At 48.1% G+C, this 16,903-nt stretch overlaps 1 long non-coding RNA gene across 1 annotated transcript in view; it reads right to left on the minus strand.

Annotated features, from left to right (window-relative positions):
* The window catches only part of LOC112550992, a 19,638-nt gene extending 3,136 nt beyond the window's left edge, over positions 1 to 16,502 (minus strand). The window contains exon 1 of the long non-coding RNA XR_003095091.1: positions 16,184 to 16,502. This is a non-coding gene — a long non-coding RNA (uncharacterized LOC112550992). The remainder of the gene's footprint in view (positions 1 to 16,183) is intronic.
* Between the last annotated feature and the right edge of the window lie 401 nt (positions 16,503 to 16,903).

Raw genomic sequence — 16,903 nt, forward strand, 5'->3', positions numbered from 1 at the left:
GTGCTCTACTCTGGGCCTGTTTCACCCCACACTTAATAGGTCTGACTGCAGCTCTGTATAATTACAAATACTATGTCAGGGACTCCACGATGTACAGAACTCTACTCTGGCATGCAGTGTTGGGTAAGATTACCTTACTGCTCATCTGTCATGAAGATATTCAGTCAAAATGTTAGCAGAGCTCACTTAGCTTCCCACTGTCCCTGGTTCTCTTTAAGCCTCTTCCAGATCACCTTCAATCTTGACATCAGTTTTGGTCATCTTTGCCATGTTGGGACTTCTCAGTGTCATCCTGGTGGCAAAGAATGGGCCCTGTTGGCAGTGGCTAACCACTTTCTTACCAAAAACTCTGTTGTTCAGCAATCCTATTATTGTTGTTGTTGTTGTTGTTTTCTGCTGTATCCTCTTGACCCTTCTGAATCATTACCACCCTTGTCAAGGCCAGCATGCTGGCAGCAGACACAGACAGGGTTTTCAGAAGGATCCGAAGTGCATATACATAGCCAGGGACAAACAATAGGCCAGATCCTGTTCTATGTAGTGGGTGTCTATGTTGACATAGGTACCAAAATACAATTCTATTGTACTCTGTTAAAGCCCCTGAAAATCCATTCATGCATCTATTTTTGTAACATGTCACCATCCTACCCTTTACACTAAGTCATAAAAAACAGCAGGGAGGAGAACTGTAACAAGTTAGGAGCCTGAGGGCCATTATGATGCCCCCTGCAGGCCTTCTCATCCCTGCTAGGCTCTCTCTCTGCCCTATCTCTCAAAGTCTCACCTTGCCTTCTCACCTGCCATGTTCTGATGGAAATTTTATGAAAGGGAATCTGCCCTCAGAGACTGATGAGCCTAAAGTATTCTCTCCTCTCTCTGGCAGTCAACTCTCCCAACCTAGCCTGCCTTAAGGGCTAATTGCATGGCTCCATCCACCCCTACAGCATTTCCCATGCCTTGCAGGTGTTTTGAGTCACCAATCAGGTGGGGCACTTGTCCCTAAGTCTCCAGGCCACCTCAGTCCTTCCTTCCCTTGTTGGGATTTCAGCCTTCTTAGCTTCTGCCCCATTCACTGGCTGGTCCCTTAGTCAAAGGCCACTGTTTTAGACCTGGTTTCTGGACCCCAATCCCACCCCTATTACGGCTCTGGGCCCTGTGGCCCCCATGCTCTTCCCCAATCTGGGCTTTAGACTCTGGAGCCCCCATGCTCTGCCACTATCTGGGGTACTGGCTTTCTAAGTAGGCTTTGAGCCTGCCCTCCATAGGGCTCAAGATTAATCCACTTTGGAGCAATTTAAACCAAAAACATCTCAGCCCTCTGGCAGACACCCAAAGCTTCTCTGGGTATAGCATAAAATAAAGGCCACTTACCTGCCTAAACAAGCCTTTCTCTGCCCCAGGTATTCTCCCTTGTTCCCAGGTTTGCAGAGTTGCTTCCTTCCAGCTCCACTGTCAGTTCAGAAGCCCCACTGCTTTGCTGCCAGGAGTGCCTCACTCCATGGCTTTCATGGTTAGACTGCTGAATAGGGCTGTGCGAAATTTCAGTGGGTGTTTCATTTTGAAGCTGTTTTGACACATTTTGAGCTTGAAACAGGAACATCAAAATGAAACAAAAGGCTTCGAAACAGCTTTGAAATGAAATGAGAGCACTCAAAACATTTTGAAAGGTTCAAAACGTTTTGAGTTTCGAAGCCAGGCTTGCTGCAGTGTGGGCCCCCAGATCTGCGCGGGCCCCTGGATCTGCATGCGGGATGACAGCATGCTGCTGCTGCCGGTTGGGGCCAGCAGCAGCACCAGGCTTCCCGGCGCTCGGCATGGGCTGTGCCCAGCACCGGTTCTAGCCGGCAGCAGCAGCCTATTGTCACCCCATAGGCAGATACAGGGGCATGTGCCCCCAAGAAGGCGTCTGGCACAGCCCCACAGTCCTCCTGGGGGCTGCGGGCTCCCAGAACTGCGTGCAGGATGACAGCAGGCTGCTGCTGCCGGCAAGTGATACAAATTTTGCTTGTCAGCAGTTTGAGGTGCAGTGTCCCAGAAATCCCTGCACCTATCTCCTTAAAACTTGGCAGACTTCATGCCACCAGAAGGGGCTACCATCCCTGCAATTCTCATCTGAATCAAGCAAGAAATGACAAAGTTTATAGGCATTTTCATGATTCCCCAATATAGCCTATGGGCGAAACGTTGAAACAGCTTCAACAAAATGAAATGGAACAGTGCTTCAAAATGAAATGAAATGATGAAACAAAATGCTGCCCCTTCCAAATGGTGAAATGGGAAGTTGAAATGAAATGGTGTTGTTTCGTACAGCCCTACTGCCTAACCAGCTCAGGCTCTGGGCTTCTATGGCTCAAGCCCAGCCCCCGTCTGGTCAGGTGATGCCCCTGTTAGCTGACCTGACTACAGGTCTGTTCCATAACCCCCACTCTGTTTGATGCCTGTGCTATAAAGATCCTGCCCTTAAAAGGGCCACACCACCTTTCAGTAACAGCGCAAGGGTTCTCTGTTACAAGGACCCACCCACCTTTCATATTAACAGTTTTTCAGGGACTTGAACAAGATAGAATAGGATTGCACTTACATGGTAAGTGCATTTATGCACCAAATTAGTGGTATAGAATCTTCCCCCATTATTCTGTCCTCTGATGAGATTTCTAAACAGATTGGATGGGAATCTAAGCATGAATTCAGTCATGAGGAATACCTTGGTTTACCTTAACCAAAAATTCATACAACACCAATAGTAATAATGCTACCATGTTTATTCAAATACAAGTTAACTCTGAATATAACACGACGCCCCCCCCCCAAATAATTAGATTCTGTGTATGGGAAATGTATTATCATTTTTCAGGTATAGAATCTAATTACTGGAGATTTGCCTTGAATTTGTTCCTGTCTCTCTGCTACATCAGGGCAAATAAATCTGGGGTAATCAAGTGGCCCTCTTCCCCTTTGCAACCCCTCCCTACCTTTTTCTTTCTGCAGCCCCTTTCCCCATTTCCTTACTGTCAGACACCGCTCTCCCTGAGCACATGGAACTGAAAAGCAAATTTGTAGACACAGACTTTAAAAAAGACATGCTTGTAGAAATCTGTGTATAGGCAAATGACTATGGGTACCCATAGACTTAATTCATCCAGAATTGATGCATTGTACCTTCTTTGAAACTGCTGCAAGTTTTAGTACAGGCACTCCATACAATCATAGAAAATTAGGGTTGGAAAGAAGCTCAGAAGGTCATCTAGTCCAACCCCCTGCTCAAAGCAGGACCATTCCCAGGAACACTTTTGTACCTGCTTACATATAGAACAAACTATGCATGATATTAGTCTAAAGTCAAAAAGGCTCATGATTAACCACATAGTTCATTGGGCTGGGCCCAAGCAGATCAACAGCATTCAAGCTATAGTGGCCCTAAAGCTTAGCACTGCTCAAGATGTGTGTGTACACAAAGGAGCCATGTACTAATTAGCTCCCCACTCATGACTGGAACTGGGTGTTCTTGTCACAAGTCTTGGGATCCTCCAAAAATTTATATATTGATGAGGCACAGGACAACCTGGTCCAGCTTCACCTCATGGGGCTCCTATACACATGTAGGGAGGGCTGCTCTGATGTGCTGTAATTAAAATGTGTTGGAACAGACATAATTAATCAAGTCTGCTGGAGCATGGTAATTACTGCACTCCAGAGAACTCCAGCATCATGTGCATTAGCATCCCTGTGCTGAAAAATGGTGTTGGGGCACTTTTAAACTAAAGCTCGTTTGATGAGCTTTAGTTCAAAGTGCCACACCATCATTTTTCAGCACAGGGACTCTGATTCACATGATGCTGCAGGCACTTCTAATTCATGTGGCTTTCAGAACTGCACTAATTAAAGCACCCCATACATCTCCTGAAGCATGTGTATACATGCCCATGGAGAACAGGACCACAATGATTATACGCAAGAGGCTGAGTCCAGGAGTGACAAAGGGATTTTGGGTGAACTGTTTGGGTTTCCATTCGGTGATGTTTGCCAAACTTCTGAGGCTGGTGAAGAAACAGAAATAATTGGAAATGGAGAAGAAAGGTGCAGCTGAGCTGTGGAAGTGAAAAGGAAGTAAAAATATATTCAATGTAGAGGCTTACCATGACTTGAAAAAGAACTGGCATTGAGGGGTACTGAGTGCAATGAGCACTATCAAATATTTTATTCAGATGGACTGTACTAGCTTTGCAGGGGAAACACCGTGACCAAGAAGGTGGCTTTCCTAGTCACTGGGGATAACTGCTTTTCTTGGAAGGGGGAGTACCCATGGAGGTAATGTATAGTTAACCACCCACTTTCACTTCCAGTGGGATGATCTTGGCTTTACGCTCACTTTATGGAAATGGGAGACTCCCCCCTAGCTTGCTCCTGCAGCCATATGGCTGAGAGCAAGTGAAACTTGGGGCATTTAAACCCCAAAACTCTGGGCTTGGGCCTGCACGTAGGATGCCCACCAAATGATTTGGAAACACCTGGAGCCCCAGATGGGGGTGGAGGATGTCTGCCAGTAGTAGGGGCATTTATGGTTCTTGAATGACTCATGGATTTGGAATTGATTTGACTGATTTGGCTTGGAACATGAAAATTTTTCCTTAAAACAAAAACAAAGAAAAAGGTTCCCATCAACATATCAGCCTTTTGGCTATAATCAAATGTAACATTTTTGGCACTAAGTGGATGGTGTCGGGGCTGGCTCTAGTCCTCTTGGTACCAGCCTGGTATTGCAATACCTCCAAGCCAAGTGCCAGTTCCTGGCAGCGAGGCACATAGTGCCATGCCACATTCAAACCAGTGGCGGCAGTGAGGCATGCGTGCAGGGAGCAGAGGCTGAGCCCAGCTGTGGCTTGCCTCTGCCCTGTGCAAAGATCAGGGGCCCATGTGCCCCACATTCACTTCCCGGTGCTATGCTGACGCTGGAGGAGCCTCTGGGCTCCGATTGCCCCACAACCCGGCCCAGCCAGGGCCTGATTCACCATGAACGTGTCATGGGGCAATCACCAAAGTGCAGGAGGGAGCGGGGCAGGGGTGAATGATTCACCCTGCTCCTACCTCACTCTCAAACTGCTCCCTCTCCCAAGCTTGATTAAAAGGAGCTTATCTTCCTGCAGCCGGACCCACTGCAATCCTGGCTGCGAAAGTGCAGGTATCCAAGTGTGCGTGCGCCCCTCCCCCTGTGGCTGTGCTGCCCCCCGGGTATATCTGCTGCCCTGTGTTTGTGGGGGCTCAGCCCCATTAGCCCCCACTTCCGCTGCCTATGGGCAGAGTGGTCACCCTGATTCGCACATCTTTCCCCGCCCCGACCCTGGGGAACACCCACTCATTTTATTAAGGGCCACAAAATAAAGGTTCCCATCAGTATGCTTGCCCAATATGGGCCACATGTTTTATAGTCATGCTCAGCTATGGCTGCAATTAATCAACTCATATTTGGTTTTTATTACTGAGCACATGTTGCTTTTGGCAGAAGTTCAATGATAGACAGTGTGTTTAATGAAGTTTCCTTGCATGTAAATGTAAGATGAGGAGCTTTTTCCCCATGCTGATTGGGGGAAATAGCCTCATCTTATATTTGGTATTTAGTAATTTCCTTTTCCAAACCAGGTTTAAATACTAAGTATTGAAAGATACACAGCATTTAATGCAGCAGTCAATGGGTGAGTTCGGTGTACCTTTTACAAGATGCTGAATGCACTTCTCCTGAGTTTCTGTGCTCCATTCCCCCTACCCAAACTGGGAGAGGTAGGAGGGAAGAGGTAGTCAGCCAATGAGCATTCTCCTGTGTCCTCAGCTGTCCTCTCCAGATAATTGGAGAGAAGAATTCCTTGCATGCCTTTTGTAGGGATCCCAGATTCCCAAGGACAAACTAATACACAGGTGAGTGCTCATTGGCTATCTGCCCCACTTTCTCTCACCCCCTCATGGGAGGGAAGGGAGCAAAGCACTGTTGGATGCCAGGGGACCAATTAAAGCCTGATCACATTTCCTGGCTGGAGATCACTGCCACTGCATACCGTCACAGCCGTTTTGAAGCACTCAAGAGGCAGGAAGGGGGAGACGGGTGGAGAGAAGAGAGGACATACATCTGTACAACACTGAAATGATCCAAATGCGGAGGGCTCCAAATTGAAGCAGAATTTAGACTGTTTCAAATGCGTATCTGTTTATAGCCATAGTTGGTTTAGTTCTCTTAATCTATGTTCTCTTAATCCTGTTTTTTAAATGATGTGTATGCAACTGTGACATCTTTGAAAGACTGTTTTATAAATGTATAAATAAATAAATAACTGTTATTGTGATTGGTGACACACCCATAAAATGGTTAGGAGTGGGTTATCAAAGAGGGGAAAGCAGCTTCCCTTTTCTTTGTAATGCACAAACATTAACATATGGTATTTATATTGCTTCTAGAGTTAAGGTTTCAAGTCTGAAACACCATAATGGCTAAGTTATATTGGACAAATGAAATTAAAAGTAATAGAACATAGTTAATCATCTAACCCAGTGGTTCCCAAACTCTGTCAGATTGTGTGCTGCCAATTTCAAATGATACAACCTTAAGTATCACCAGCACATTTTTGTCATATAAAGTAATTATAAGAAATCTGTTAATGCATACCGCTGATAGGCTGTCTGTGTAGCACTGGTGGTACCCATACCACAGATTGGGAGCTGCTGATCTAACCCTTAGAATTGGAACTGGAGGCTAGGCCCTGCAAGGGATAAACCCATCATCCTAATTGAGCCCTAACAAGACAGTTGTTTTCAGTTTTCTAAGTTCAGCCTATTCCCTGTTTTAACTCACTTCCCAGTTACTATTCTCATCCACATTTGTTAAATTGTCATCATCTACTGCTGCTCTTTCCCACTGCAAAGAGAACATTTCTGCACGTTTGCTCTTGGTAGACTGTCTGCCTTAGGTTTCCTAATCTGTGTTCAAATATAGCACTTGTTTCGCTACGGTTAAAGCCACTCAGCCTTTTCCCACGTCCCCATGCAGTATATACATGGTACATTTGGCATCATGTTTATGTTTTTTTGGTCTTCTAGAGTGATCGTTTTAGAGGAAGCACAACTAATGACTATGAGTGTGTACATGAAACTGTGGAAAAATATGTTCATTGAGCATAAATACTTGCTTTAGTAGAAAATAGAAATTCTCCAGGAATCAAGTTTTAAGTCTAACTAGAGTACAGATAGGAAAAAAAAAAAGTATTCAAATTCCCTTCTCTGAGATGTTCTAAGTGGATAGTTAGAGACCTGATTCCATACTGCTAACTAGCCAAAGTGCCCTGGTACTTTTAAAAGAATGAGCATACCTGAAACGAATATTAATCTATATGTGTGCTTTCTTATGCTTCAATCTTTTAGACTTCACTCCAAAAGAATTTCCACTGAAGTAGAGAATTTTTTCTAGGAAGAACTTATAAGATTTATCTTTTTAAAAAATGATTTTAGAAGAATTGTAAATATCTGGCCACGATTAGTATATAAAGGTATGATGCTAGGTCAGATTGTTTCCTTTGTCTAATTAGCAGCCTCAGAAACTCGAGACAAGATGAGACAAGTTGTACTTTATCACATGCTGCGTCATTAAAGCTTAAGCCCACGTAGGATCTGGACTTTAATTTGTAGCCAACGCGACTACAACCGAAAACCCAGACCCGCTTTGAATTGCTTTGTCTACATTAACAGTGCTCCAATGAAGCTGCTTTTTGGCTGGGGCCCTCGGGCTCTGGATGAGGGTACTGGCAGGGCTCGGGGGTAGAGGCTGCAGGTTGGGAGTGAAGGGCAGTAGCAGCACTGGGGGGGCAGGGGCTGTGGTTTGGAAGTGAGAGGCACCCCAAAGCAGGAGAAATCAGTGACAACTCACTTTTTGATTGAGCAGTTTTATTTTATTTTTTAAATTTTCATACAGAGTCAGACATGGTTTCGTCATGTTATGCTGCACAGTCCAAGGACCCCAGGTCTGCTTTTTGAAGGGAGACTTGAAATCTGACAGTGCATTATCCTATCAGCATTTCACAGTAACCCTATCTGCATGTCAATTCTGGTTCCCCCACAGCTCAGGTTACAGCTCTCATCTGTCTGTGCCTTGAGGAAGACCTCCAAACCTGGCTTTCTAGGAGTTTGAACAGACACCCGCCCAGTTCAATAAACCATATAGTTTCCTATAGATGCGACTGTTCTAGGGCCAGCAATATTATTGTTTTTTTGTTGCTTGCCCTGTTAGGAATAGAGGAAGCCAAGCCCTAGCAAGCAGATCACAGAGACAAATCCCCATTCCTGCATTACTGCCTGGTATGTCAAAGGCTTATCCATGATTAATTACCCAGAGCTACCTGACCTGTACCACATGCACCCAATGTTACATGTTAGGGTTCTCTTCCAGAATTGGGAAAAGCCTGCTTATCTGTGACTTGCACTTGGCAGGCCATGCCCTTTATTTGTTCTGTTCATCAGTCACCCACCCCCAACATTTCTGAGGTCCCAGGAACAGTTCACTTGCAAAATTCCCTGCCAGTCCCCACCTCTGCTTGGGCCTGGGGCTGTGGGGGACCTCCTGCTTGCAGTGAGTGGCCTGCTCTCACCATCCACAGTTTTGGGGTGCCCCAGGCCACATGCTAGGGTTTGCTCCCTGAATTTCAAACTGCCTGCCTCTACTGCAGGTCAAGGAACATCTGCACCACACAGCCGCCTCCTCCCCCCCACTCCATGGTGGTGTGGGACAGGGACCCCTGGCTGGCAGTGACTGGCCTTCTTACCATCCACTGTTTTGGAGTGGCCAACACCAAGGCTACATGCTATGGTCCATGAGGCTGCAGTTTGTTCCTTTAAGTCCCAGGTCCTTATTCCTGGTTCCTTTTTCAAAGCTAATCTATACCCAATAAAAGCTTCTTATTAATGAATTACACGTTCTAAAGAGAGAGAATTTCATTAGCTATGCATATTTACCAAATAATATATGTAAATTGATACCCTGCATCCACCACTGCTGTGTACCACCAGGGGACTCTCCAGGATACTTCTGACCAGAGTCTTGTGCAGCCCAAAGCATGGCTTGATTGACAGCCCCCCATGTACACTGTAATAAGTATATGGGTTCGAATAAAGAATTTCTTTTGGGCTGGGATTAGAGATGGAAATCCTTATTAGCCCCCCCCCCCGCATAACTCTGTGCCACTGGGGGATTCTCTCCAACATCTCTGACTAGAGTCAGAGCACTGTTTGTTCATGCCAGGCTGCCAACTCACAGCCCCCCATGCACACTATACTAAGTATATGGGCTTGAATAAGGAACTGGTTTTTGGGCTGGGATGACAGCTGGAAATCCTTCCTGGGCAAGCCCACATGGTCAGGGGTGTCCAGGAGAGTTCCCGGTGCCAGAGGCATGGCATGGGGTGGCCCTAGCTCTGGGGTGTAACAGATACATATAACAGTGTATAGGGAGGGCTGAGAGACAACCCAGAGCTGGGTGCAATGGCCGCATAGAACATTTCATCACAGCCGTCACCATACACTGTTATATGTGGCTGTTACAATCCAGAGCTGAGCGTGCCTGGGTCAGTCCTGGGTTGACATGGTTTTGTCCAGAGAGATGAGGAGACAGTACCATGGTCTGCTACCATGGTTGGTGGCAGGGGGAGCTGTCCTGACAATGAGGGAACTGCCTGGGTGACCAGTGGGGTCACCCTAAAACCAGCACCCCAGCAAAGCTGGCAGCTGAGGCATGAAGCTCCTGATGCACAGGCCCATTGGAAAGCCTGATGGACTGTGTGGTGGCAAAGGGTGTGGGGACAGCACTGGGATTGGCAGCTTCCCTGTCACCCAGCAATGTTGGCAACTCCTTTAATCTCCAAAATCTGTGAGGAAGCAAGAGTGCCTCTAGCTCAGCTAGAACCCCATTTTTGGGTTTTGAAATAGGTGTCGTCAAAAAGGGGAGGGGGGGGAGCCGGGGGAGGCAAGAAAGACTGGAGAAAGACCAGGTTTGGCAATGGTTTGGTGGCCAGCCAGGGCAGGGTGCACCCCCAACTTCCTGTCCATGTCACTGTGGGATCGTCCCAAAGAACCCTGACCACAGTCCTGCCTGGCCCAAAGCGCAGGTCGTGCATGCCAGGCTGCCAACTGACAGCCCCGCCATGTCCACTGTACTAAGTATATGGGATTGAATAAGGAATCAGTTTTGGGTTGGGATTATGGCTGGAAATCCTTCTTTGGTCACCCAACACCATGCCTCTGTGGCACTGAAGGACTGTCCTGGACATCTCTGACCAGAGACTTGCCCAGCCCAAAGCCTGATTTGTTCATGAAAGACTGCCAACTGACAGCCTCCCCATGCCCACTGTACTAAGTATTGGGGCTGTGTGAGGCTTTGGACAGAGCTTTGGATCTGGAGAAGCTTTGGATGCTTCAGGGTCCAAAGCAGCACATCTGGGTTGAAGTGCTGGCCTCGTCAGGCTTCCTGAAGTGGTTTGGAGCTCCCAAAGTGGTTCGGAGCTGCCTCGGAGATCTGGCTATAGGGTTTAATGGGAAACAATAAAATATCTATACCTTTGTTGTTTTTTGTCCCATTTGGATGAAATTTTCATGAGTGGTAGAATATGCAGAGAGCATGAAGCTTGCCATGTTTCAAGAAGATTGGTGCAGGGGTTTTGGGGGAACTGCACCCCAAATTCTTGAAAGCCAAACTCATGTCACATCTAGGTGTTACAACATAGTGGGGTGAAAACTGCAAGGGTGTAGCCTATGCTGAGGCCACAAAGTCTGCCAAGTTTCAAGATGATTGGTGCAGGGGTTTGGGGGGGAACTGCCCCTCAAGCTGTGGACAAGCAAAACTCGTGCCCCAGGGCCCTTCCCCATTCCTGGTCTCAGTGGGCACGCTGCATCGGCCCTGGCCTGGGCCCCATTCCCGGTGGGTGTTATGCTGACCCTGTTCCTGGTGGGTACTGTTGCTAACCCTGGCCCCGGCACCATCCCTGGTGGGCACCACACCAGCCCTAGAGTAGCCAGTTAATTGCCATTAACTAGCGCCTACAAAACCGGGCTAAGGAGAGGAAAGAATCAATACAGACAATCAACTGCCCCAAGACAGACACAGTCAGTCCCACAAGCACCCATGGCACGAGTTTTGTCCATTAGCAGCTAGGGGTGCAGAGCCCCTGAACCCCACTGCACTGATCTCCTCAACAGCTGGCAGGCATCATGGCTGCAGCAGGGGCACCATCCCTGGAGCTGTCACCCTGCTGCACCTTAATACACACAGGGTCACTCATGTCATGAGTTTTGCTTGTCCGCAGCTTGAGGTGCAGTTCCCCCCAAAACCCTGCACCAATCTTGAAACTTGTCAGGCTTTGTGGTCTCAGTAAGAGCTACCACCCCTGCAGTTTTGACCCCCTCCCCGTGGTGTAACACATAGATGTGACAGGAGTTTTGCTTTTGAGAATTTGGGGTACAGTTTCCCCAAGGTCCCTGCACCAATCTTCTTGAAACTTGGCAGACTTTGTGGCCTCTGTGAGAGCCACCATCTCTGCAGTTTTTACCCCCCTGTGGTGTAACACACAGCCAAGACATGAGTTTGGCTTTCAAGAATTTGGGGTACAGTTCCCCCTAAACCCCGGAACCAATCTTCTTAAAATATGGCAGAATTCATACTATTAGCAGAGACTACCATCCCTGCAAGTTTCATCCAAATTGGACAAAAAACAACAAAGTTATAGATATTTAATTGATTCCCCCATTATACCGTATGGCCAGATCTCCAAGGCAGCTCCAAAGCTTCCGAGCTGCTTCAGCCAGATCGAGGTGGAAACCCGGTCCAGAGCTCCAGATCGGATCGTGGCCATCTGAAGCAGCCAGATCCAAAGCTGGATTGGATCGCTGCTGACTCACACAGGCCTACTAAGTATATGGACTTGAATAAGGAACTGGCTTTTGGGCTGAGATTACAGATTGAAATCCTTTCTGACCTATCTGATACCATGCCTGTGTGCCACTGCAGGACTCTCCTGGACATTCCTGACCAGAGTCTTGCCTGGCCCAAAACACAGCTTAGCCGTGCCAGGCTGCCAACTGACAGCACCCCAGCCACAGTTCTAAGTATATGGACCCAAATAAGGAACTGGATTTGGGGCTGAGAGTATGGCTAGAAATCATTCTTGGTCCACCACACGGCATACCTCTGTGGCACTGGGGGACTCTCTTGGACATCTCTTCCCAGAGTCTTGTCCAGCCCAAAGCACAGTTTGTGCTTGCCAGGCTGCCAGTTGACAGTCCCCCCATGCCCACTGTACTAAGTGTATGGGCTCAAATAAGGATTTTCTTTTGGTCTGGGATTAGAAGTGGAAATCATTCTTGGGCCACCTGGGGCAGATCTACGTTCAGGATAGCAGCAGGCTACAGCTGCCAGCTGGGGCCAGCGCCAGCACTGGTTTCTTCCCGGTGCTTGGCGTGGGCTGTGCCAGGCAGACTTGGGTGCTGGTGCTAGCCCCAGCTGGCAGCAGCAGCATGCAATCATCCCGCATGCAGATCCAGGGGTCTGTGCTCCCTGGGAAGAGTCCAGCACAGCCCCACAGCCCTCCTGGCGGGGCACAGACCCCCAGATCTGTGTGCAGGATGACAGCAGACTGTTGCTGCTGGCAAGTGCTATGAGTTTTGCTTTGAATTTGCTTTGAACAGTTTGAGGTGCATTTTCCCAGAAATCCCTGCACCTATTTCCTTGAAACTTGGCAGGCTTCATGGGCTCAGCAGGGGATACCATGCCTGCTGTTTTCACCCCCCTGTGCCTTCACACTTACAAGTGACACCAGTTTTGCTTTCAAGATTTTGAGGTGCAGTTTCCCAGAAATGCCTATACCTATCTCCCTGAAACTTGACAGGCTTTGCGGCTTCAGCAGGGGCTACCATTCCTACTGTTTTCATTTGTTTTCATTTCATTTCTTGTCAGGCAAGAAATGACAAAGTTATGGGCATTTTCATGATTCCTCTTTATAGCCTATGGGTGAAACGTCGAAACACGTCGAAACAACAAAACAGTTTAGATGAAATGAAATTGAACAGTGCTTCGAAATGAAACAAAATGATGAAATGAAACACTGCCCTTTCAAAATGGTGAAACAGAAGTCAACACAAAATGGTGTTGTTTTGCACAGCCCTAGTTAGCAACTGCTTGCACTTGTAGTGTTGAAGCACTTGAATGAGCTGTGCAGACCCACTGTGAAGGTCTGAGAATAAGGTCTATAGATGACCAGCTGCTCTGTGAGGGAGGCCTCACACACCATTACAGAGGTGAGAAAATCATAGTACCAGGATAAGGAGTTTATGCACAGGTCAAAGACCACTTGGAATCCAGATATGACACCCCTGAGTGGTGTCAGTGCTGCCTCCTTTGGGGAGACCATTGCCTTACCAGGCCAGAGTGGGAGGGTAGGCTGCTGCCCACTCTTCCCTCAGCATGGACAGCTGCAGCCAGGGTCTCCTCCCTGGGGCAGCTTGACCTAGAGTCCCATGGAGGAAGGGTGGGGTAGAGCTGGATGGTGACCATGGGGGAACACTATACACTACACATTGATTGGAAGGTGCTGGGGTATGGTGGGGCCCCAGAACAGGAGATATGGCATGTGGGAGCTGCTGACCCATGGTCCAAGGAGCCAGGTAGGTGGCTGGTGGGGCCTACTCTCAGGAGCAGCATTGCGGGAGGGGAGGGAAGGGGGACCAAGCTGCCTGAGACCCGATGCCAGGGCTGGCATTGGCTCAACCCACCTTCCAGGGCTGAGTAGCTAGTCCTGGCTGCTGGAAGCTGCTGGCATAGGCACAGGGCCCCAAAGAGATTCCAGGGCAGTCCCAGAAGGGAAAGAAGCACTCAGAATGGGGGTGGGGTAGCCCACCTGTCCACTGGGCCAGGTCACTGAGGGCCTGGGTCCCACTGCAGGGGAGCAGCGCAGCCTCTGAAAATAGGCAGACATTTAATTTAATAGATTTCATAGATATCATAGACATTCAGCCTGGAAGGGACCCTGGAGGATCATTGAGCCCAGCCCCTGCCCAGGGGCAGGAAGTCAGCAGGGATCATAGTATCCCAGCAAGATAAACATCCAAAAGTGTCTTGAAGGCGTTCAAAGTGGGTGCTTGAACCACCTGTGATGGCAGTCTATTCCAAACCTTGGGGGCTTGGGCAGTAAAGAAGTTCTTCCTTACGTCCACCCTGAAATGGTCACAGAGGAGTTTGTGACCATTCAATTTTGTCATCCCTTGGGCACTCTGGTGAACAGATGTTCCCTCAGATCCTGGTGAACACCTCTAACAGACTTATAGGTGGCCACTAGATTGCCCCTGAGCCTGCACTTTTCCAGACTGAAGAGTCCCATGGCTCTCAGCCTCTCGTCATAAGGTCTGTTATCCTGACCTCTGACCAATGTGCGTGGCTCTCCTCTGCACTCTCCCAAGCTTCTCCACATCCTTTTTGAATTGTGGAGCCCAAAACTGGACACAGTACTCCAGCTGCGGCCTCACCAAGGCTGAGTACAAGGGGAGAATGACGTCCTGGGATTTGCTTGAGAAGTATCTATGGATGCAGGCCAGCATTTTGCTCGCTTTACTAGCCACAGCATCACATTGAAGGCTCATGATCATCTTGTGGTCAGTCATGACCCCCAAGTCCCTTTCATCTGAAGTGCTAGTCAGCGTAGCACTGCTGAGCCTATAATCATGCTGCAGGTTTTACCTCCCAAGGTGGAGAACCTTGCATTTTTCAGTGTTAAACACCATCAGGCTCTCATCCACCCATTTCATGAGCCTGTCAAGGTCAGCCTGGATCACCCTCCTGTCCTCAGGTGTGGATGCTTTACCCCAAAGTTTGGTGTCATCGGTGAACTTGGCCAGCCCACTTCTGACACCAATGACTACATCATTGATGAAGATCTTAAAAGTAAAGGCACTAGGACAGAGCCCTGAGGGACCCCACTGGTCACTGGGCACCATGATGATTGACTTCCATCAACCACCACCCTCTGGGTCCTGCTGTGGAGCCAATTCCCCAGCCAGTGGATCGTGGTGAGGTCGAGGCCGCAGTTAGCCAGTTTTGCCAAGAGGTGATCATAGGTTACCAGATTGAAGGCTTTTTTAAAGTCAAGATATATGACATCAATCTCTTCTCCCTTGTCCAGGTGATAGGTCACCTGGTCATAAAAGGAAATGGGATTGGTCAAGCAAGACCTACCTGCAAGAAACCCATGCTGGGTATCCCTCAGGATATTGCCATCAGCTAGCCTGTATAGGACGGCCTCTTTGATAATCTTTTCCAAGACTTTTCCCAGGATAGAGGTCAGGCTGATGGGTCTGTAGTTTGCTGGATCTACTTTCCTCCCTTTTTTGAAAATAGGCACCACATTGGCCTTCCAATCGTTGGGCACTTCATCAGAGCACCAGCAATTCTCAAAGATCCATGCCAGGGGCTGAGCTATGATGCCTGCTAGCTCTTTAAAACAAGGGGTGGCAGTTTTGCACACAGCATTCCCGCTGGCACTCCATAGTTTCATATTTGTTAAGTCGAGCCCCTGTGCCTGTTCACCGTCTACCTGCTCAGCAACATAACTGCCTGGTGAAGCCAGGGTTTTTTCCCACTGTCTCAATGTTAACTGAGAAGAAGGTTCCAACTTCCAGAGCAGGCAATGATCTACAGTTTCTGCTTAATAAACACACTAAGAGTTTAGCAGCTTCAGCATTTGATTAAAATGAGGCAACTCTCTTCCTCAGGCTGGATTCCCCCACAACCCTGGTATGTGCCTCTAGGAAGAGTTGGGGAGGGAGAGGGAAAGGGGGACGGTGCCTGGGCAGCCTGTGTTGTGGGCAGTGATACCTGTGATGCAGGGCCAAAAGCAGCCCGGGCTGGAGATCATGGGCTGGTGCCATGGTACGGGCAGTCAAAGCTTTCTGGCCATGCTCATCTGGGGAGGGCTCCCAGTCTATGTGGGTGAGAAGCTACTCAGCCCTGGCTTCACAGATCTGGACAGACTGCTGCTGTATGGACCTAGGGCCTCCAATATTGGTAGAGGGGGAATATAGGCATCCAGGACACACACACACACACATAACCCAGGCATCTTAGGTACACACACATACACATATACAGAACTTAGGCATCCGGGACACTCACATTTGGTGGGTGGCTGATAGCTCATGGCCATGACAAGCCACTGCCACATGAGGTCCAAGTGAGTGGCTGTGATGTCCCTGCCAGCCAGTCAGGGGTGGCTCAGCCTTTCAGCTCCACTTGGTAGTCTTCAGCAGCCCAGGGCATGTTGGGAGGCATGTGAGAGCCCCCTTACCTGCTGGGTTTGGGCAGTGCAGGCAGGCTCCAAGCCCCCCGCACTCCCACAAAATTATGCTCTGCTTCCTCTCCACCTAACTGTGGGCACTTAGAGTAAATCTTGATAGTTAGAACACTTCCGCCTTGGGCTTCTTCAATGACTGTACTTAGCCATTGTGTCCAGGAAAACAAGTAAAAGCCTAGTAATTAATTAACCCTGGAATCTACAATTAACTAACCCCATGATACTATTATCTACACCAGATCAGTATCTGCCCTACACTTGATATTCAAGAGTTGCATACTCTCTACTTTCTGACTAAGAAGGTAAGTTAGCTACTACAATTTAATGAGGTGATGTTTAAACCTGTGTTAGCATCGAATGTAAAGCAGAGTTAATCATCTTCCCAACCACATTAGATGGTCAGGGTCAGCGTTAGGGCAGAAAACCTTCAAAGCAGTTAAACAGTAGGTTCAAGTCACTAAAGAATTTTGCACAGTCATGTGAACTGCTACACTGGCTTCCCATTCTACTATGTTTCTCTTTAGTCTTCATCATCACTTTAA

Source organism: Alligator sinensis, unplaced genomic scaffold (genome assembly GCF_000455745.1).
Source record: "Alligator sinensis unplaced genomic scaffold, ASM45574v1 scaffold1044_1, whole genome shotgun sequence".
Lineage (NCBI taxonomy): Eukaryota > Metazoa > Chordata > Crocodylia > Alligatoridae > Alligator > Alligator sinensis.